General features: G+C 34.7%; 1 long non-coding RNA gene across 2 annotated transcripts; it reads right to left on the bottom strand.

Moving 5' to 3' along the window:
* Nucleotides 1-1,827: 1,827 nt before the first annotated feature.
* On the bottom strand, nucleotides 1,828-5,971 carry LOC129258588 (uncharacterized). 2 transcript variants are annotated; one of them, XR_010292995.1, is made up of 5 exons: nucleotides 5,843-5,971; nucleotides 5,138-5,324; nucleotides 4,364-4,481; nucleotides 3,832-3,946; nucleotides 1,828-2,168 (listed from the first exon to the last, which is right to left on the bottom strand). It is a non-coding gene; the product is annotated as an uncharacterized LOC129258588 (long non-coding RNA). The 2 variants fall into 2 exon arrangements; XR_010292996.1 differs by having other exon boundaries at nucleotides 3,832-3,928.
* Nucleotides 5,972-24,677: the final 18,706 nt, after the last annotated feature.

The raw sequence follows: 24,677 nt of genomic DNA, 5'->3' as shown, positions 1-24,677 counted from the left end.
TGATGGTGCAATAATATTTCATTTAACTTGAGGTTAAAACAGGTAAATTCTTTGAGAAAGAAAATCTCACGAATCACGAGATTTTGCAAGGAGGAGGATTCAGTCACGAGATGATTTGGATGAATCTGGCCTTTTTGCTCATTAGCATAGGGACCTGCGGTCTGACTGTTAACCCAATTCAGATTTAAAAGAGCACCTTTATCACACAAGTTTAGCATTCCACAATTGGCTTCAGTAAGTTTTTCGTAAGAAACTGTAGATGCTATATTTTTTTACATAATTTCTCATAACTGGATTATTGCTGTTTGATTGGCATAGAGTGAATTTGTCACTAGATTAAAGCAATTTGTGATAAATTATAGGTTTTATGAAAGATGGGCCCACACAGGGGTTCTTTAAACATTAGTCTTATTGATTCAGGTAGTTGCTTCTTTAGTGCCCCTTGAGTTTATTCCTGTTCTGTTAATCATTACCAATTTCCCAAATAACGACTTGAGGTGTGTTAATGCTAAACTTATTGGGGGCCGAGAACATTTTGAAACATGTTTAAGTTTAGATGTGATTGCATCCTTTCTTGCTTTCATAAAATTAATGTCAATCATGAATGCATAAAAGGCCACTTTCATGAACATGCACTCTATCTATATAAAGATGCAAATATACAATGCATATTTATGAATTTTGCTTTTTTCATGCCTTAAAAGTTTTGCATTAACATGAGCATTCTGCTTTCAAAAAAGTAAGTATAAACACATCATTATGGTAAAGTTGAAATTGCATCTCCAGACAAGTTAAGGCGGCCCCAGGTAAAAAAACCAGTTAAGTACCAGTTCATCCAACTGGTACTGGTACCAGTTGATTCCAGTTAGCGAACTGGATTCAATATGGAAATTGGAATACTGGAATCAACTGGAATCCAGTTGACAAATTGTAACTGGTACCAGTTGGAAATACCAGTTGGCAACTGGTCCTAACTGGTACCAGTTGGAAACTGGTACCAGTTAGGACCAGTTAGAAACACGAGTTGTCAACTGGTGCCAGTTAAAACCAGTTGGAAACACCAATTGTAAACTGGTGCCAGTTAGGACCAGTTGGAAACATGAGTTGTCAACTGGTGCCAGTTAAAACCAGTTGGAAACACAAATTGTCAACTGGTGCCAGTTAGGACCAGTTGGAAACATGAGTTGTCAACTGGTGCCAGTTAAAACCAGTTGGAAACACCAATTGTCAACTGGTGCCAGTTAGGACCAGTTGGCAACATGAGTTGTCAACTGGTGCCAGTTAAAACCAGTTGGAAACACCAGTTGTCAACTGGTGCCAGTTAGAACAAGTTGGAAGTACCAGTTAGGACCAGTTGGAAACACAAATTGTCAAGTGGAACCAGTTAGAAACACCCTGCAATGTATAGCATAAACAAAAATGAATCATGTGGATATGTACATTCCTGATCTTTCACTCTTCTCGTATAATCACTCCTTCGTTTTCCTTGCGCACACACACATTAGAATATTGGTGCCAACACCCCCCCCCCCCCCTCTCAGGCGGTTATTAACTTATTTCAATTAATTATCTTCAATTATCTTTACATTGAATGTCCACTCCTGTTATAACAATGTGCATGGACAAGTGAAATAATTATCCTTGCACATAGGACTGATGAAATGAATCAAGGTAAATTTGTAGCATTGTATTGAAACCTTGTTAATTTCCACATGCACAATATAACAGGATTGGACTGTAAACTTGCTCTGGTAAATCAATCCCTCAGTCTCTTAAAATCTGTACCAAAAAACATCAGAGAATGACAAGTCACAAAAAACATCTATATGGTATTAAAACTGGGAATTTAATGAAAGAAAATTATGTTACAAACTGTAACATGCTGTGTATAATTCTTGTATTATGTGTCAACAAAGATCATTAACTTACACAGTAAATATGTAGTCAATCCAATTTTTACAAGCTAGCTTGGAGACAAAATTTGAATATAATGCATCTAAGCATTTACCTTCAATATGTACTATTTTTAAAGGAATGATAAAGGAGTCTTTTTTTAATTATTATTTATTGAGATCTTGGGGCCCTCACTGGCTCTGAAGAGGAAACGTGAGACAGGTACCTTCCTTTCCTGTAGTGGCACTTGATCTTTGCTGGTAGATGCGATGTATCTGAAGATTAGAAAAAAAAAAAATGGAATTAAAAATAATAAGTACAGTGAATACCGTAATACAAAATTTCAGGGGTGTAAAATTATATCTGCACATAAAGAAAATACATGGGATAGTGAAACTTCTCTAAGTTCCATATTTCAATGATTCAATTATAAATGATAGACAGCACATCATTTTTATTACAACATGTATAGTAAGTTCACATGGTCTTGGGAATACTTCTGAAATTGACATCGCAGAGATGAAATTGCCTCGACCTTATACCTATACATTTATTTTAATAATAAAGACTTAGACTATGTATGTTTGCATATATGTATCTAGGAGTCTATGTTGCACATTATCTGCTAACATCTGATGGGTATTTCATGATTGTCAGTGCCGACTATTTCAGTGAAATCATTGCTTTTGATTGGCTGAGAAGCACTGGCCTCTGACTGTTATTATGGTAACTGTTGGAAAAAGACAACTTGTTAATGCTGACAACTTTCAAAAAGCAGTTCCCAGAGCATGTTTAAAAACGCAAGACAAAGCAAAAAAAAATTGAAATTCAAAATTTTATCCGAGGATTAAAGGGATGGTCCGGGCCGAAAATATTTACATCTAAATAATACTTGAGTAAAATTCACAGAGCAAAATGATGAAAATTTCATCAAAATAGGATAACAAGAAGTTATTGAATTTTAAAGTTTATCAATATTTTGTAAAAACAGTTGTATGCACTTCGTCATGAATATTCATTAGGTGGGCTGATGTCACATCTCCACTTTCCTTTTTTTATGTTACTAGATGAAATCATAAATGTTTGATTTTTTCATACATGTGTAAATGATGCGTCTCCATTGTAATGAAATAAGTTGCGTCAATAACTAATGCACCTAATCAGTTGTCAATCCAATTGTCAATAGTTCTTGGTTAAAAATATCTTAATAAACCTAATCTCATATAATAAAATACAAAAGGGCAATTGGGATATGACATCATCAGTCAACCTAATGAATATTCATAAAGACATGCCTAGAACTATTTCACCAGAATAATGCAAATCTTTAAAATTCAAAACCTTAATTAGTTATCCAATTTGATCAAGTTTTCAGCATTTTGCTCTGTGAATTTTACTCTTTTTTTATTGAGATATGTTTCCAGCCTGGACCATCCCTTTAATTCTACTTCTACGGTACCCCTACACATACTGGTAAGTCAGAGGTAAAAACAACGAGAACCAATTTAATTTCAAAGATACAAAAATACCTCAGCCTCCAGATTTAAGAAAAATTCAGGAAATTGTGCACGTTTCATTTCGGAGGTCAATCTGAAATTATACTTCCAGTTTTAAATTCACGCCATTTGGTTATGCAAAAGCATGAATTAAAATTGATGGGCATGGGCCCATGTCACTGGCTAGCCTAGAGGACTCCATGAAGATAATTTTATCATTTTTACATTGTATTTTCATCACGGAGCCTAGACAAGCCTCCTATAAGGTTGCTCATACAACTGTGTAAACAAAGATAGATTTCCCTCGGAAATCCACCTTTCCCCATAACGATTTTTAGGCAAACATTACATTTTTACATTTTGTAAGCCTTGATACTCTAAATGTGTACAAAGGCTTAAAAAAAAATTAATTGTAAAATGTACAAATTGGAAATTTTCTTACAAAAAGGATCACTTGCTTGCAGATCTTGTCCTCACTGCCTCTGAAGAGTTCACATGCGACAGGTACATTCCTTTCCTGTACTGGCACACATTCTTTGCTGGTAGATGCGATGTATCTGAAGAATTTTTTCAAAAACAATGGAGAGAAAAATAATCAGTACAGTGAACAACAGCGAATAACAAATACGTCTATATTACAGTGAATAGCAATACATGTCTACACCTAAGGCGGGCAAGGGTTACTACAGAGTGTTGTAAAATTCCATTTGCACATGAAGAAAAATACATGGGATTGTGAATCAATTTTTACATTGTATTTTCATCACGGAGCCTAGACAAGCCTCCTATAAGGTTGCTCGTACAACTGTGTAAACAAAGATAGATTTGATTTTTCCTCGGAAATCCACCTTTCCCATAATGATTTTTGGGCAAACATTACATTTTTACATTTTGTAAGCCTTGATACTCTAAATGTGTACAAAGGCTTTAAAAAAAAATTAATTGTGAAATGTACAAATTGGAAATTTTCTTACAAAAAGGATCACTTGCTTGCAGATCTTGTTGTCCTCACTGCCTCTGAAGAGTTCATGTGCGACAGGTACATTCCTTTCCTGTACTGGCACACATTCTTTGCTGGTAGATGCGATGTATCTGAAGAACTTTTTTTTAAACAATGGAGAGAAAAATAATCAGTACGGTGAACAGTGAATAACAAATACGTCTATATTACAGTGAATAGCAATACATGTCTACACGTAAGGCGAGCAAGGGTTACTACAGAGTGTTGTAAAATTCCATTTGCACATTAAGAAAAATACATGGGATTGTGAATCAATGATTAAACTATAATGATAAACAGCACATCATCATATTTATTTAAAAAATGAGTAAGTTCACTTGGTCTTGGGAATACTTCTGGAATCGATGTCGCAGAGATCAGTCCTTCATGTTTATAATTCCATGGAGCTCAATAAATGGCTCTCCTTATGTTTTTGAGGAGCTCAATCGAGCTCCTCCGAATTTGCTTTCCTAGACACACTCAATTTTATAAAATGCTCAATTGTTGTAGATTGTTATTAAAATTGTAAATGCAACAGCTGTGTAGCTATTAATTAATCTGTGGTGAAACTAGGCTTGGGTCATGTACAAAAATATCGCGCTCCTCAAAAAAAATTATTAGGCCTAAAAAAAGTGCTAGAATTTCATATTTTACATCTTTAAAACCATGAAATCACCATCTCTTTTCCATAATTCTCATAATAGAAGATACACAAAGACCCCAAAAGAAAACTTGACATCTGAATTACCTAACTTACAGCCTCCTCGCATGGAGGGCAGCAACAAAGTATTCGGATCTCCACTCCTGGCGGTTCTGAGCTGGGCCTTCTTCTGGAAACTACCGGTACCCCAGTGGCCCCCCAGGTCATGTTCACTGACTTCATCTCCTCCTCGAGGCTCAGTATGACTCCAGGTGGTTTTGGGTCTCCCTCTCTCCTGAAATACACACAGTCAAAAAGTGATAAACAGCTATTCATGAAAAAATCTGACTCTTAAAATGGTTATTGGTGCGCAGACACGAGGCACTGGCCACTATAATAATGTTAAATCTGAAATTGAAAATCATAACTGGCTGAGTCTCAGATTTTTCCCAAGAAAATCAGTTTCACATTCGATCACATATCTCTCTCATTTTCTAAATAGATTTATTTTGCATACTTACTTATAACAATATATGGAACAATATCAACTGAAAGATTTTGTGAAATGAAAAGAAATTCATGTTAAATCTTAACACAAATCGTTAGGTCAATATGATGTATGTGCGCAGACTTGCACCGGCATGGCAGCCACACATCCACGCCCGAGTAGTCGCGGCCGGCAGGCAGCGCTGCGCTGAGGGGCAGTAACAGGATGTCCTGACGAACTCTAACGTTACAGCTAGCCCCGCAGCTAGCTGCGAGCCGCGCCATTTAAAACTACGAAAAGAAAATCATAGAAACTTGTTAACTTACCTGTAGAGCCTACTGCGAATGTCTTAGCTTTCAAGTCATTGTCCAAATCTGGTCCGTGTGATTTCAGTGGTTGAATTATTATTAAAACGGCCTTCTTTACCCTTCTTTATCACACTCGATAAAAGTGCAGTGCAAATTAACGGCGCGGCAAAGATGGCTATTTCAAATTCAAATTAGATTGGCGGTTTGCGTTTGCTTTTGGCGGCTGGTTAATTTGCATAATTATACGGACGATAGCGATCAGTGGCACTCAGTGCGCATGCGCAGGCCCGCCCGCGCCCGTTGATTGAAGGAAGATCTGCTGAGTCAGGAATAATGAAGGGGGGGGGGGGGGGTCTAAAGCAAGAAAGAAGTTTTAAAATAGATATATACGAACTTCTTAACATAAAAAATTTCTTCTTGTTTGGTTTTAGTTGGCAACCAGTCTAGAAATGACGATTTTTGCCTCTGCTTTTTGAGCTTTTTTTTTTTCCTTTGGAAGTTTAAGAATGAATTAGCTTAATATTTGTTCTTTATTTCTATTTCATTTATTTTCTTTTTCTTTGAAAGATAAAGATAGCCTTGCTTAACATGACAAGGTTGTAAACTAGCAATAAATATGCGCGTTATAAATAGAAAAAAATAGCTATTCTATTCACCTTCAAAAATATTTTTAAAATATCAGTGAGTTAAAAAAAAGAAAAATACACTAATTTTTATATGATTTGAAAAAATAGTGTAAAATAGTCCTCTTTAACTTAAATTAGAAAAAAGGGATTAAATAGGAAGAAATATTTTTTCTCGCAACAAATATCTAGGATAACAAGTTTTTTAATGTAAACTAGAAAATTTCACTGAGAATAACATGTTTCGATTTAAGTTATATGGTAATATCGAACCACATACTTTAATGAAACTTTTCAAGGTGGAAATATTAAAATTAACATAAAGAATAATTAAGTTAGTTATTATGTAGATATTTTTTTCCTCTTATCCTCAATCGAGCTGTTTTAATCACAACAACGTATATATATATATATATATATATATATATATAGGATGGATAAATGCATGGCATTTATTGTGGTAAAAGGCTGAATTTCATGAATTTGTACAGAGCAAAATTTCAGTAAACAAATAAGCAACAAAAAAAATAACAAAGTATACTAATGTATAATATTGGAAAGGGGATACAAAAAGAAAAGTATACAGGGGGGGGGGAGGTAATGTCAAAAGCAGGAACGGGCAAAGGTTGGGAGTAGGCTAAATATATATACCTTTAACATAATGAACATTTTCACATAAATATATATTTAACCAATGTTGAATAAATAACAATACATGTAGATTAAAGAGTGGATTGTATGAAATAATACTTGTTTTTTTAAGAAAAGTAACGCTGTGTTGATGGTTACAATAATAATAGTTATAGAAACACATTCATGAATGATAATCATAAAGAATTATCTCAAAAGGAATTAAAAACAAAGATAAGAGGACTTTGAAGTAATATGATCTGTACAAAAAATATAAATATTAATGTAAAGTGGGTTACAGCTATATTGATCCAGTGACTTGTCGGGTAAGAAATTTGAATGATTACTGCAGATATCAACAATTACAAAAATATTTCAAAAGTCAGTTACAGTTTAAGAGAAGCGACAAATAAAACAACAAAGGTATGAAAACATAGTTCTTATATAATATATATACATATATATATATAAACTCTGTTGGAAATAAGTACAATGCATTACCACTCTGCCTCTTATATACATATATATATATATGTATATATTATATATGTATATATTATATATGTATATACAGGTTCTTACTAGAATCAACTGGTAAGTCCTATTGGTTCTAACTGGTATCATTTGGTTTGATATTCCAGTATGGTTAATGGGTTTCAAGTGGGTTATGGGTGGCCTATGGGTTCCAACTGGTAGAATCTGTTCCAGTTTGGTTTATGGGTTTTAACTGAAATCAGCTGGTAGATATATACTGATAATGCCTATTGGTTCTAACTGGTATCAATTGGTTTGATATTCCAGTATGGTAATGGGTTTCAAGTGGGTTATGGTAGGTCTATGGGTTCCAACTGGTAAAATATGTCCAGTATGGTTTATGGCTTTTAACTGGAATCAACTGGTAGTATACCAGTAATGTATGCTGGATTTAACTGGTATCAATTGGTTTGAAATTCCAGTATGGTTAATGGGTTTCAAGTGGGTTATGGGAGGTCTATGGGTTCCAACTGGTATAATCTGCTCCAGTATGGTTTATGGCTTTTAACTGGAATCAGCTGGTAGATATGCCAGTAATGCCTATATTGGTTCTAACTGGTATCCATTGGTTTGATATTCCAGTATGGTTAATGGGTTTCAAGTGGGGTTATGGGAGGTCTATGGGTTCCAACTGGAACACTCTGATCCAGTTTGGTTTATGGGTTTTAACTGGAATCAACTGGTAGGTATACCAGTAATGCATGTTGGTTCTAACTGGTATCAATTGGTTTAATGATATACCAGTATGGTTTATGGGTTTAAGGTGGCATTAACTGGTATATACACCCATTTGGGTTTCTATGGGTTCCAACTGGCATCAAATGGTCCAGTTTGGCTAATGGGTTTTAAACTGGAATCTATTGGTAGATAAACCAGAAAGGCCTATTGGTTTTAACTGGTATTAACTGGTGTACTAATTTATACCAGTATAGTTAATTGGTTTCAACTGGAATAAACTTGTATGTTTTCAGCATGTCCAGTTGGGACAATGGGTTTCAACTGGAATATACTGGTATGGTGGGAGTTTACCAGTTGTGCCAATTGGTTTCAACTGGTACCAGTTGACTCCAGTTGAAACCAGTTAAAATTTCAACTGGTTTCAACTGGTTTTTTTACCTGGGGCCTACAAAGTTGACAAATCATGGGGAAATCAAGGCCTATCTCAGAACAGAGAAGGGATTCAAGTCTTCCACTTGGTACTTTCACTATAAGGATAGTCTGTTCCAAGCGCCATGATTTATTGCCCTGTTTCAAATTTCGCTGACTACAAGAAAACAGCTTATGATATTGAAGAGCAATTACAAGGCCTGCTTCCAGACTGCCTAGGGTGTTATGTAATAGACGCCGGCATTTCTGTGAAGTCTAATAGGAGAGCGATAGATAGTAGACTAACCAACCAGAAGTAAATTACATGTTTTCACTTTGAAACATGTAACTTCACAGAGGATATTTGTTTTGGTTTAGCAGACCTGCTAAGAGTCTAGGAATTGGGATTGTTGAAAACAGCGACAACCAAAGTAAATAATGATCATGAGTTTGGTCATATTGCGCTGTCCGAACTTTTATTGCATTAGTCTGATGGGCTCTCATGACGGATGAATTATATTATGCAAGTCAATTGGCCTTTCACAAATTTTGTACTGATTCAATTTCCCCATGATTTGTCTATGGTAGGCCCCTTAAAAAGTTTTAATCTTTACAAAATCTAAGTCATGCTGGCTTTTATTTGTAAAGCCCTTGAAGTCTTCATTGTTGAAGTATAGTTTTCCATCTATGTCATGCCAAGTAGTACAGGTCATTCTACCGGATTTAAGCTCATGCAAGATGGATCTGCATGTATATGTTTTATTTTGGTTATTGTATTTTTTTAATTTTCATTTAATTTATTTCCATCAGGTTTGAAATATATGCTTATGTAATCAGACTCAAGATAGAAGAGACAGCAATAAACACAAAAGATCTTATCAAAGTTGACAAAGAAAAATATGTCCTGATGAGAGTACAAAGGAAATTTGAATAAAATGTTATTCAGAACATTTGTTAATCCAACGATAACAGAAAGTTTGTTTGTCCAAAAATTAAATAATTTTCATTTTTCTGGAGGTTTGATAATCAGAAAATGAAATGGAGTTTGGCAGTACATAACTGATGCACTATACAATCCCTACTACTTCAATTTTGGAGTATTAAACCTACAAAATGATAAACCTTATTTCATTTTCAGAGAAAACAATCTTCAGAATATTATACCACATTTCAAATGAGCATACATGTACCACTATTTCACAAAATTGTCAAAAAATAAGATATGCTACAAGTCAATAACTTTATTAGTTTTCGTTAAGTTTCGATCAAATTTCCACTGATATTTTCACTGAAGTACTTGGCTACTGAATGCAATTCCCCTGGAAAGCATCTAAGCTGTTGTTTTATTAGGGCAATATCAAAGGAGGACAGGAGTAACCTCCGTCAAAGCTGACTCATTGTCTACCCATGATTTGACATGAATATCTATCTCTCCCCTGAGAATTACTCTTGTTTAGTTAAGGAAACATGATTGTCTTGTGAATTGCAGTTATGCTAGGAAACATGATACTTCAGGATCATTCCTGACTGATTTATTGATCCATTCTTTTTGCAGGTTGATTATTACAAAAGGAAATTACAATCAACGTCCCTCTTTTCTTATATCTATATTTGTAGGGGGTATTATTGTTTACAAACATATAGGTATTATCAGCATTTTCACAATGTCCCAGACCAAAATCATTGAATTTAAAAATAATATTAACCTCGTTTTGACAAGACTATTGAAGATGTATAATGTCACAAATTTCCAGACTCCTTTGACATTGCACATTCACAGTATCAATCTTAAATTCGACAATCACATTCTTTTAATTTCCCCAAAATAACCTTTAAATATGATTATCTATTAAAGTACATGTTTATCTGTCCTCTAAAAATGGTGATGGTGGGTTGCATATCAGTGATATTCGGAAACAATTTAATATGCCTCCCTCAAATGGTAGAGGAAAGTATTTTACTTATTATTCCTTGACAGTTGGGAATGAATTGAGCGGCAAATGTGCTGAAAAATTGAACCTGTACTGTTAAAGATTTGTGTTACGATTGGCTATCCATCCATACTTAAACCAAAACTTAAGCCCAGAGTTTAGATTAAACCAGAATATGGGCCTATATCATTTTTGTGCATACTAGTTTAATAAACAATGAACTTTATCATTTACCTTGACCTAACATTCGCAAGGCAATTTAGGATATTTTATAATTTTTTTTTTTATAGAAATAATTGATTCAATAGGGGTAACCTCATCGGTCATCTTCTTCGAATATCACAGTGGATACTCAGAGAATCGTATTTCACTAGATTATGTTTTTATTTGTATTTTATAATTAACTGTATGATCATTTGTTACATATTTTGTGTTATACAGCTAATCCATGTGATACAGATCCCTGTGGGGAACTAGGAAGTTGTGAGCCCCTCGAGAGCCAGTACTTATGTTTGTGTAATGAGGAGGCCATATTGGATGAGCATCCTATCTATGGTGATACTTGTATAGGTAAGTGTAATTCCATTAACCACATTAGGACTATTAACTAAAGGGTCATTCACCCCTCCCCCTACCCTAAAAAAAAAGTAAAATGAAATAAATGAGGGAGTGAGTGAGTGAGTGAGTGTTTGGTTGGAGATCAGCACATTCCATCCCTGACTTTAAACTTCAAAATCATATTTTTTTTAATTGTGTAAAATCAGTTAATAGGCCTAAATGTATGGAAAATGATTAATGGATGTAAAAACAAAATAATTTCAAATACAATGTTCAAGATGTTTTTTATTAGCAATTTTGAGGAGTCAGACAGACAGTCACTGAAAAAGATTCCTAGGAGAATTTTGTTCACATCTTCTGTTTGTAGTGTGATTGGAGCTCTAAGCTATGTGTGCTTATCAGTTCAAAGTTTGGTGTAAATACTATTGCAACATGCAGTGTGCAATTTGAATCCAAGCAGAGTTGTTTCAATACAGCCTCTCATATATCAATCATAGCAGACTGAATAAATGAAAATACTTACATAATTTGGCTTTGTTCAAGTAATCACAAGAATTTCATCGGCATTGTGTCAATGGCAATTCTATTTGGGAACACTACCAATGAGTATTGCCAGATTCTTTTTTTAACATGTCTTTAACGCAATGTTTCAGACATTGATTAATAACCACAGCATATACTCTGAATGTTTGATATTTGCTGAATCAAAGGTTATGTTTAATTACTGAGACATTGGAATTTATCTCTGATTAAAGGTTCAGTGCCATCCAAATCCAAGTTGATTCCTATTGATGCACAGTGCTAGATAAAACTTATATGGTACAATTTACAAATTCAAATATGTTTCATAGATTTTACAAAATTTTTAAAAGGATTTTTCCAACTTGCTTAGCTCCACCCATAAAAACAGAGCTCAAACCTCATTCCCTCTGTGACATCATCAGTCAATCTTCAGCCGATTGTTTGAGAGCCGCTGAGAAAGGGACAGTGGTACAGTGTATGTAGTTTGCCAGAGCTAACCACCTGTTATCAGTCTCAACACAATATATGTAATTAAGACTAGTCTTTAGACTAGGCCTTATTGTCTGATATGATGCGCATTTCAGATACTGAGCAACTACATGTAGTAAGAAAAGACTAACCATTCAAACCCGGATGAACGAGCCATCCACTGGGCCTTTAGGAACCTGACTTGGATTTGTTATGTTAACCATTGTTCCCAGCTCGAATCCGCTACCTGATTCTGAGTGACTCTTTGACCTGTATCTGTAGTGACTTAACACATTTACCTGACATAGCAGTTGTCACCAAAATAAGAGGCAAAATTGAAATAAAAGAAAACACACAAAGAATCGTGTGAAGCTGTGGGTTAACATTGATTTAAGCACTGAATAATTCCATAGACTTATATCCTTGCAAATTCATCTAAAAATATTTGATTCTGTGAAATGGAAAGCAAGAAAATAATGTGCTTTTCTACATGCAAGTGTGTGTAATGACAGCTCTGTCCACAGAAGATGTAATCAAAGAATACCTGCTGATGAATGGCACGATGATACCCTTGTTTTGATGTCTGCGAATTAGAACATTTATAAAAAAATATATTCTGCTAGTAAGCTATAAATATGCATGAAACTGGCTTTGTTGTATGCTATAGCTTATCAGCTTTCAATCCGTGTATAATATGTCAATCCAATTTTTCGCTTCCCATAAGGTCTTTAAAAATTGTTTAAAAACATCATTTGGATTCATAAAAAGTAACATATGAGTTTAATTTTGCACTATGAATCAATAGGAAATTAGGAATCAACTTAGATTTTGATGACACGAAATGTATTCATGATTCATATAAATTTTTCAGGTCTTTCAGTGGTAATGGGAGTGAGGGATTTTGTTGTAGGTATTGAGTACATATATCTTGAAGATTTGGATTGTTCAGACCACAGAAGAAGCAGTCTAAGTGCTTCGGGGTAACAGAAATAACTTAATTTTTTTTTGAGAGGGAGGTACGACACGTTTCCTTTATATTTGTTAAAAACCCCCACTCACAAAAAAGGAGTTAATGAATGAAGTCTTTGATAATTACATCCATTGATCTTAATGTGATGAAGTCTGCTTTTTTCATTTTTGTCTCACCTGAACATAGTTTGGCAAAGACCTAGTGATCCTTGGGTAATACCACATATGTGTCTTTGAGAACGATGGGGTCAAAAGGTCAAATGATATGAGGTCATGTCTGTTACAAAAATGTAAAAGTTTTTGTTCAACTTGCTCTAATTTATTTATTTCTGTATCACTTATGCTGACTCTTGGTACTATATAATCCTTGGGTAATGCCACATGTGTGTCTATGAGAGTGATGGGGTCAAAGGTCATCTAGGGGTCAAAAGGTCAATTTTTTTGTTAAATTGCTCTCATTTCTTTATTTCTGCATCAATTATGTTCACACTTGGTACATATGATCCATTGGTAAAACCACATGTGTGTCCATGACGTTGATGGGGTCAAAAGGTCAAGTTTTTATTCCAGTTGCTCTCATTTCTTTATTTTTGCATCGATTGTGCTTACACTTGGTAGAAATGTTCCTTGGGTAATGCCACAAGTGTGTTGAAGATAATGGGGTCAAAAGGTCAAGTTTTGTTCAAATTGCTCTCATTTCCTTATTTCTGCAAATAACCATTAAGTAATACAACACACATGTTCATGAGGATTACAAGGTCAAAAGATCATATTGCATATTTTATTAAACACGATAACAGGCGAGACTCGTCATTCGTGAACCATCTTGTTATTGAATGGTTTGTGTTCTCAATCTTAAGGAAAATGATTTTGAAAATCTAGGTTTTACAAATTCAGTGTAACTTTAAGTGCATATAGTTAGATAAGAGCAGAAGACATTGTTAGGATATACACGTGCAGTACAGAATATTTAACAATCCATTAGTCAGATTAATAGAAAAAATATTTATATCTATTCCTCTTACAATGTACTTTAAATCAGTTATTAGCCTTTTATATTAATAAATCATGACCTGACATCCTGAAGCCAACAATAAATCCCACAAAAAGAAGTTTTTGATTTTTATTGAATTTGATGTGCCATGTCCTAATGTATAACTTGTTTGAATTGATCAACAAAAACCAACTCAAATACTTTATTTAATGTAGAAACAAGTCAGTGTGAACTTCAAATAACAAAGTTTTGGGTTCACCAAGCATATGATGAACACACGGTGCAATCCAGATAAGAAATGGTTTCCAAGAAAGTCTTGTATCTCATTTTTTATCTACCAAATTTTGACATTATGACTATGAATAAGAAGAATTACTCTTTTCCTATTTTTTTTACTTTTTGAGGACCAGAACCGGTATTCAATTTGATACTTAAGCCAGAATTTTAAGTAATTTACTCAGTAATTTGCTTAAGTAAAATACTTGACCATCGTTGGTATTCAAGTGCATTTTCTAGCTAAGTGTTTTGCGTAACTCTAGTCAGCTGCTTACCTGGCTTAAAGTCTGGCTTGCATGCAGTTTACAAACGTGATACCCGCCGTAATACATGTAATGTACATTCTGCGCACAGATGGATACATACATTGCACGTTATTTGGCTCAAATTTTATGATGTCACAATGGTTATTAGTAAGTATTTTACTTAAATTTGGCTTGATGAAGTAAAATACTCTGAATACAAGTTTAAGTACTTTGCTTAGCCAAGTAAAATACTTACAAAATCATTATTTTCAATTGAATACTGGCCCTAATGACTATTTTGGCTATTTACAGAGAATATTACTTTTTTACTTTATTTTGGAAGTGGCTGGTCACATATTATATTTGAATTGTAATTCAAACTAGCATGTCAGTGCTTTTTTTATCATATGATTGTACTTTGACTTTGATCCTTTCATGAATGAGCATTAGAGCAAAGAATAAGATTCTCAAGTGACAATGTGAACCTTGCACCAAGCAACAATACGAATGAAGCCCTTAGATTTCTTTTTTTCTCAAGATGTTTGCCCCCCCCCCCCTCTTCCATATCCATGGCTGTCATTTTTTTGGGGGGGATATCAGTTTATTTCTAAACTCATTTTACAGGTAATTTAAGAAATAGAAAAAAGGGGGAAATGATAGATCCTCATTGTTTTTACTCATTTTATGACAAGCAAAAAAGTAAAATGTGATCACTATTCCCTGCACTGTCATCTGTTATTGAACATAGACAGACAGATGATCACCAGCATTTTATATCAATGTCGCTTCAAATTGACTCATTCCACTGGGGGGGGGGGGTTCTTACAAAAACTTCATTATTTCAACATGGGGCATTATTCTGAGATACATTTGATATCTTTGAATTTAGTTTCATGTTATTTTGTAAATTAAATTGGTAATGTTAGATCATATTTAATCTCTGATAAAATGTTATGTTTTAAAGCTAAATTGAATCTGAGATGAAATTTCAATTTCAGATTTTATCTCGACTGAATCTCAGCAGTACACCCTTGTCTATCAATTTGTAGAGCTACACAGATGATGTGCTAAATGCCCATGATGAAGGAGAAGTGAAAATGAACTTTAAAAAAGTGAAAATGAACTTTTTGAAATGTGATGGAGGCTATCCCTTCAACAGTATTTCTAGGTGAATTACTGTAGTTCCAAATGTTGACAAGGGCATAGAATTACTGAATGCTCTAACAGCATTCCCTGTAGGATAATCAAACATTTTAAACAGATTTTGATAAGGATGTAATATTCCATTTAAGAGTATTCTGTTTTCAAATAAATCCCAATAAAAATATGATGTGGTAGACTCCTAGCGCAAGCACATTTAAGTTTTATGAAATAATCCTCTTTCAGCCTTTTGCCCCTTCTGGCAGAAAGGATTTTGATTGGTTAAATGAGATGAGAGAGCTATCAAACTGCCTTTCTCATTGGACAGTACATGTACTTCATAAATCGGTGTGCATCAGAGAGAAATCAAGATGAAATTATTCTCAGAATACATATTTGGAGAAATTTTAAGGGCATTTTATCTTGTTGAATTTTTTTTCAGTATTTAATTTGAGATAACATGGGTCTCGGAATACCACCCCAGAAGATTAAAAATAGTCTGCAGAAGAGCATTTGAGTGAAGGAAAAATCTGAGGCTTGTTCATATGCACAAACCCCTATTTTTCTAATGAAACAGGATTTTCTTTTAGGATATTGAAGGAATTATGTTATATAAAGTGCATATGAAAAATAGTTTACACTTTGAAATAATTTTTTTTACTAATATCCTGAAGCTTTTCCACATTTATATATTGGTACAGGTCTCTTTTAGCAAATGATTTACTGATATAACTTGACTGAGCAACACACATTAAAAAGGTCTGTGAAAATGATTCGCGCAAATTCGTTAAATTCGTTTAATGCCAATTTGCCCAATTACCAACTTATTTATTATCATTTGGTCTACCATCAGTACATCCACTATCCACAAGTTCTATTTGCCATTTTGTCCACTCACCAGTTTGTCTAATAACCAGTCGGTCAAATAGCCATTTAGTCCATATACCATTTGGTCTAATTGGATTAAGTGTTAATTGGGTGAAATTAATGAAAAAGTAAAGGGTATTAGGCCAACTGGTTATGAGATGAAATGGTTATCTATAGACGAACTGTTGATCAGACAAAGTGATTATCGAACCAAATGGTTATTTGAAATGTTGATGGATAGAACGGCATGAGAGTGATTAGACTAAATGAAGGAAGACTGTGTAATGAGAGGACGAGTTTGCAATAGAAGAATTGGTAATTTACCAATTAAAATGCCTCTCAGGGTATGTTGTGCCTGCAGACTAGGCTGAGATTCCTGCTATTACATGTATGTGGATAGTTGAGGACAGCCTCTCATCCCCAATATCCCCCTTCTCCCCTCTCTCTTTATCTCTCTCTCTCTCTCTCTCCCTCTGTCACTCCCCTTTATATTCAAATTCACATTAGCTATTATTTGATTCAAACAGAAGAATATAATACAAAATAATTGCTTATAATTGCATCATTATTACATTATTATTGAAAATTACCAGAGGTGCATGAAGATTGATGACCATTCTTGTTTTTATAAACAGATCATATGTTCAATAGTGAAAAGGGGAATTCATTTAAAAGCTCAGGCCAAGCTTTTAAACTGTGACCCCTAACCCCCCCCCCCCCTCCTCGCCAAAAATAAAATACAAAAAGAAAAGACAAAATAGCTGCTATTTCCTTCCTTCTACCTCACTTTCTCTCTCTTTTATCAGAGTGTTTGCCATAGCTATTGCTAGCGCTATAGAACAATAATGTATTAGTTTTGTTGAGTTGTACCAATTATCTTATATCCTTGATTGCTTATGGTTTGACAACACGATCAATCAGGATGCATGCCCATCGGGTGCAAGGATACGTGTGTCGCAAAACTAAATATGATCATTCATTTTATATACACCAATAAGCAGGTCGATAAGCAGGTCGTAGGTAATCTGAAAAGTCCTTGTTAGCTTCCATGCTCTACCTGATCTTGAATTTCTGTAGGCGACTGGGAATTCAAGAAATTCTGAAATTTGCAGTTTTTATTTCTTTTAAAAGTTGTTTATCTTATCAAAGTATGAAATAGTATTAGAATAGAAAGAAAAAATGTACTTTAACATGTCAGTGGCATATTCAGGTTGCATCTCTCACACAATGCAGGAGCTGATATGTTTGTGTTTACATGTATCACACAGCATCTCATTTGGAGAAGTTGAATCACTACTCATATTGAGTGACGGATTTTAGTACTTCTTGTTTTAATTGGTTAAAAACAGCAAGGGGTGTGTTTTAAGAGCATATAACCAAAATCAAATTAACCAAATGTTTAAGAAATAATTTGGTCATAATATCATAATGACCATGACATTTTTCAGTCTATTTGGTTATACACATGTTGATCAACACAGTATTTTATAACCAAAGGTGTCGGACAGTAACCCCAGTGCCTCGTCAAAGAAAATATTATTTATTTCATTAAAATCCTTGCTGATTTTAACAAAACACATCAATTTGATCAACCTCAAAATGACAAAGAAATTGAGAAAAATTTGAGACGTACATTCTTCCAAGAAAAAAAATCATCCCTGAACTGCCCCTTGATTAAAGATTGGAGAAGCAAACCATTGTGGCTCACTCCTCCAGTGTTTTGTCTGATTCAAAGCTTCTGATGCCACTGACCTTAGCACATCTCCAAAAATGTCTACGGTCATGTCTCTTTACTTTATTTCAAAATAATAATATTTGTATTTTGTATCATTACAAATCAATTCCTCCTTGGGGTTAGGGGCAGCACCACTAAACTGCCCCTTTGACAAAAAAGGGCAACATTTTTATTCCATGACCTCAGACGAGTCTGGTTGATGATTGGACCTTGTGTTCCATTGTCAAAACTGTAGAATACTCCCTTTGATAGTTGCCATGATGGTTGTAAAATCATGAGCAAAAACGTGCATGCTCCATTAACCATCAATGGGTTGTTACGAACATAGAAATTAGATCAGATTTCTCAAGCCATACCTATATAAACTTACACTTCCACAAGTAGGATACATATATTTCACATATTTAAAAACATGAAAAATTTGAATGAACACCAATCTGCCATAGTTTTCATTTCATTTATTGGTTAGTTTCTGCAACATTTTTCATAAACACATTAACAAAGAATATACAATAATAATACACATAATAAATTAAATGACAAGCAAAACATTGAACAAAATTGCACTTTCTATCACATCGATATTTAGAAGGTTGCCACAATAAGCTAAGATTGACGGCATGGCATCCCTAGAAAACAATTACAAAATATTTATCATCCTATCTGAAGGTAAGGGTGCAGGTGCATAGTGGGGGAGGGGGGGGGGGTAAACACTTGGTCCTTACAAATATGTTTTGATTTTGGTTTCTAGTTTTTGATATAATGTGTTTCATTAGACAAAGAGAAAGAACAATTTTTCATATAACTCTGAATGTTTATTCAATAATGATGTAATACCATTTTAAAGGGAGAAATGAATCTTAATGGAGATTTTAAAAAATTGATTGACTTTGTTGCACAACATATCTTATGATCACTCCAAACAATTACAAGGACACAGTTGCTTTAAATGTCCCCATGCATCAATTGGCGAAAAATCCAACTTGTGCATAAAATCAATACCTGTGTGATATACATAAGTATGTCTTTGTTGCAGAGCAGTTATTTGTCATATTCTCATCTATTGAATTTGATAATAAAAGGAACAGGGCCCGAATAATCAATTGATGGTACGATTCAAAAGAGCTTTACAAATCACAGAAAAGCATGCTGCAAAATGGGGCATATGTTGTTTTGACAATATGCTATCTTCTATGATTAAAGGTCAAAGTGACATGATCAGCGTGTGAAAATAGTACCTAAAGAGAAATGCCAGTAGTTGCAGTAAATACTGATTTCATGAGAAAGTCTGTAAACCAGGCTAAATTGTCAGTATATCATCGAGGATCTAGATCTGGTACAGTTACATAAACTGAACTTTGTGAAATCTCGAAATCTACGCTGAAAAATGTTCACGCTGAAGATCACCAACACAGATAATTGCACATGGGACAGTGTATTATTATTGCTTTGAATGTCAGCCCGACGCTTGACCCGAATCCTGTGCTTATTTGCTGATTTCTCAGCAATTACACAATTTCTTCTAGAATCCTTTGGCTTATATGTTTTATTTATACTAACAGACACTTTGGTGGTCATTTCATTGGATTCTGTACGAACTCATTTTGATATCGTTACCACAACTGGCATTTACCTTTAACTTTACAGGGCAAATTCATTCAGCTAACCATACCATGAAATATATATGCAGCTGACCTACCAATTTGTCTGGTTGTTCAAGAGGTTTTTATAAGTTTGTGAAGTCTTTGAAACAGTAAAAAATAGAGAGCAGAAATAATTATTTCATTTCCATATGTTGGCAGGCCTAGATGCAGTTTCTGTACATTCAGTACAGTGTTTTAATTCAAATTCTATGGATTAATCTCTTCTATCTTTGAAATGTAACACATAATCCCAACACCTATCATTGATAGTGATATCAAAATTCAAATCTCTTTCCCTTTCTTGTTTAACAAATCAAAATATACTCCTAGACTTAATGTAAACCCTTGACTCTTGGTCATTTGATATTTCACTTTTTATTATCCAGGTCAACTCTACCAGTGTAGGCCTTAGCTATTTAGTTGAATCATTTATTATTTCTGTACATCAGTTATTTGCTTTCCTTGCATGACCGAGGTAGTATGGACTTTATACTTGCTTTTGTTAACTTGGTGTTGTTCTTTTGTATTATTCCTTAGATTTCAGTGTATTTAATGCAGATTTTGCAGGTCCATTATGATATCATATACTTTGACCTTTCAGGACTCTTGCTTCTGTAAAGGTTCATTCTAAAGTCATTCATGCATTTAGTTGTTTTTCAGGGAGGATCTAGTAGGCATAGCATATAATATTATCTCAGGAATTTGACATTAAACGCTTATTAAACATGGGGAGTATACTTTGCTTTATCTGTAAAAATTATATGGGACTGTTTTTTCTTCTTTTGAAATTGAAGAACTTAATTGTATTAAAGGACAAATTCAAAATCATAATCCTGAAAATGCAGACAGATAAGATATTCATTTTATTAACTGATATATATTTATACATTTTCTGGCCATTGCTATTAGCCAGAAATATAACCATTTTTGAAAGGTGTCTTTACTTCATTGTAAATTCAGTCCAGACCATTCACCATCATGTTATGAAAGGCTCATTATATAGATTTCACTTCTTTGGATTGCCATCTATGTCTTAAATATCACTTATTATGTGCAGTATCGTACAGTGGATAAAACATCTGAGACTGCTGTGGTATTTTTTTTTTCATGATTCTCACGAAAGTCATTTCAGGCAGCAGATCGATGTTGTAATGGCGTAGCTTTGAATGTAGTTCGGTTCACAGCAAGCTTAATTACTGATGCAGACTCTCTACCTACATACATAGAGGATTGAATAAATTTTCCCCATCACGTAAAAATTGTTGTCGCTATTGTCCCTTTTTCTCTTAAAGAAGATCGATGCTTAATAGAATTTATGTAAATTTGGTCCTTGATTAACTTTTGAAATGCTGCTATTTCCGATTTCCATCAGACTATACACATTCTAAACAGCTACAATTATTTGTATGGTGTGTTATTATTGATGAATAAGGGTGCGTTTATCCGCCACTTTTTTACCCTATAATCATGATTCGAATCATGATTCAAATCATGATTCTGCAGAATCACGATTGCGTTTAGTCGAAATTGAATATAATCATGATTAGAATCACAAACATGAAACACGAAAAAAGGGGCGTTTGGAAAGACGTTTCTGCAGAATCACGTACGAAAATGTTCGAATAAACGATATCGTGATTTGAATCATGATTATATGACCTCACTGTGTCGGGCTACGGCTTTCGGTTTGACTCTTGCCAAGCTCAAGGCTCTCTATGTGCTCATTGTATGTACATGATTACTCTGCATGCATTTCTTGTCATGTTCAAATTCTGTGTTGGTCTTCGCATCGTCCACTACTTTTCATTTTTTGGTCATGTCTTCAACTTCAAGTTCTAGTAAATGAATTAACTGGACAGACAATGATCTCAGTTGTTGTTGAGTATAGAGTGTCAATATTAAATTGGATCTACGCTGAAATTCACTTCCGAACACCATTTTGGATTAACTAACAAGATGAATAGAAGCATATGGACCCTATATGATAGAAGTAAACTTAGGTTGAATTCTGGAAGCAAAATATTTTTCGAGAGCCGAAACACGTGCGAAAAACTTCCTCTGTCAAACTGCGCACTAGTGATGCGCACTGGATTGGCCCGAATCTGAGGAGAAACAGCTTTGGAATGAAGGTCGTCTAAACGCTGATTCTGTGATATCGTGATTCATGTTTGTGTTTTGAATCATGATTCAAATCATGATTCAAATCATGATTCTGGCTTGAGGTCGCATAAACGCAGCCTAAGTAAAAACATGATTATTTGTTTGACCCTTTGATAATGGCTTCATTTCTCTCTCTCCCTACCTTTCTCCTCTTTCTCCCTCCCTCTCTCCCTCTCCATCTCTCTCTTTCTTCCCCGAGGTATCCTGAATTGTTCCTCTTTCTCTTTTTCTTTCTCTCTGTCACTTCTATTCTTACATCTCCCCTCTTTGTCTAGATCTCAAATCATGAACCTACCACAAATGGCCATTTCTGTCTCTTTTTATCTGTTAAATGATGTAATACTGTCTTGATACATGTTTTTGAGATGCATGATTGGAAAAGTGATTTGGGATCTAACAGTAACAGTGATAGTGATTCACTTCATATTGATCAACAAAACACTGATTTATATTAAATTATTTTTGCTATGAATCAACAGTCATGATAGGTAATTTATCAAATTCCTTTGAATATCTGTGTCACCTGGCAATGATAAACAGCAGCTGTTAATTTAATTTGAAACCCATCTTTGTTTAGATTGTGTACAATCTCTCTTCCTGATATGAATGGCCCCAAACCAGATAATGAGTGTGTTCATATTTGTTAAGTGATGAATTGATCTGAGGGTGTGTTTATGCTTCCACTTTTTAGGCCAGAATCAGCGTTTTCATACATGATTAGTACTATATACGGTTGCGTCAATGCTTACTTTCATTTAAATGACATTTCAGAACGCCGATCGTAAACTTACAAAAAGGTGCGTTTCAAACCGTTGTTTGTCCTGAATCAGGGTTTCTGGAGAAGTGTAAAGAGGACCACGATCTTAAACATGGTTAAATGATATAATATGATACATGCTTCTGGTGAGATGAAAATTCGCGGTCAAATACAGTCACATGGTTCTAACGGAATTACCTTCACAGAATTATCTCTCAACTCCCTGGTTCTAATAATGACCAATGTACGTTTGCATGAGTGATTATTACTTCTCCTCTAATTTGTCATCAAGATGAATGTTGAGGGATTAAAAACACCGGGAACACGAGTTATGAGGAGGAGACATCTATTAGCCAGAATCCCCAGTATCATAAACAAAAACCTTAATTGACATCTTATTATTTTCTTATGTATACTTAAATACTTTATTTTGTCTTACTGTTAGGCTATGCTCACCATGGTGGAAATTTTATGGCTATGTCAAGTAACTATGAAAAAGATCAGAAATTATTAGAAGTTATAATAGTCGACCATAACAACACTAAGAAAATTTAAACTTTTGTAACATGCTGCGCCCAATTTGACCTCGATTTCCTGCTCAACGAATATAACGATGCCAATCCTTATGTAGTGTGGTGTGCGCCTGCTAGGTAGCCTCACTGTGTTTGTGCTCCCTACAAACTGTGGATTATTGTGGTATTTGTGAGTTACCTTGATTTCTTAATGTTGTCATGTACATTGGAAAGTGCATCTGATTTGACTGGACATTTTGCTGTCAAATACTTTGCTGGAATAATGTGTCAGGAAGCTGTGGAAGTCTTTCTGGTTCTTCTGGTGAGTTTGAGACTTGGCAGCCATTGACTTAGTACACAATACTACACACCTCTACCTGAACTAAAATTCTTTTAACCATCAATAGGTTGACTTCAATTCGATCTCTAAAGTCCATTGTTGATGAACAATGGGATTTAATCCTGCCAGGACCTTCCTCCTTGTGTTCCTGCTTAAGACTTTATTGTCCTTTGGACATGAATGCCAGCAAACCTATTCAACTTCTCTATGGAAAAAGAGAAACTCTACTGGAAAGCTGGGAGTTTGTAAACACTATGGAGCTCTAGTTGCCTACTACCCAAACAGCACAGCCGTATTTCAGTCTACCATATTGGTTTGTGGTGATGTTGATCCCAACCCGGGACCAGTTCAGGAAAGAGATATTGATCTACATCTGCCCCACCCGGATCTGGAGCCCCACCCGGATCTGGAGCACCTCCCACAAAGAGCGCTCCCTAGGAAGATCTACGATGCCGGGACTCTACATCGTCTTAATACCACTAGCCAAAGTCAGTTATTGCACCCTGAGGTTTGGAGCCGAATATGCAGCCTTGGAATAGGACGGAAACGACGCACGCATCGTGGTAGAAGATCCCCTCGAACACAGATACATAGGGTAACAAGATCCAACAGCAATGAAGAAGATGAAGTGATGAAAGAACTTTCAGATTCTAAAAACGGATTAAAGATAGGTCACTTAAATGTATGTAGCCTCCCTGCAAAATTTGATAATATGAAAGAAACATTTGTAAACATGCCATTTGACATTCTAACTTTATCTGAAACTCACCTTGATAACACTGTAAATGATTCTGAAATATGCTTACAGGGATTTAATTTGGAAAGATTGGATAGAAACCGCCAAGGAGGCGGTGTAGCAGTTT

Source organism: Lytechinus pictus, chromosome 3 (assembly GCF_037042905.1).
Source record: "Lytechinus pictus isolate F3 Inbred chromosome 3, Lp3.0, whole genome shotgun sequence".
Classification (NCBI taxonomy): Eukaryota; Metazoa; Echinodermata; class Echinoidea; order Temnopleuroida; family Toxopneustidae; genus Lytechinus; species Lytechinus pictus.
This window is presented reverse-complemented; position numbering and strand designations above follow the sequence as displayed.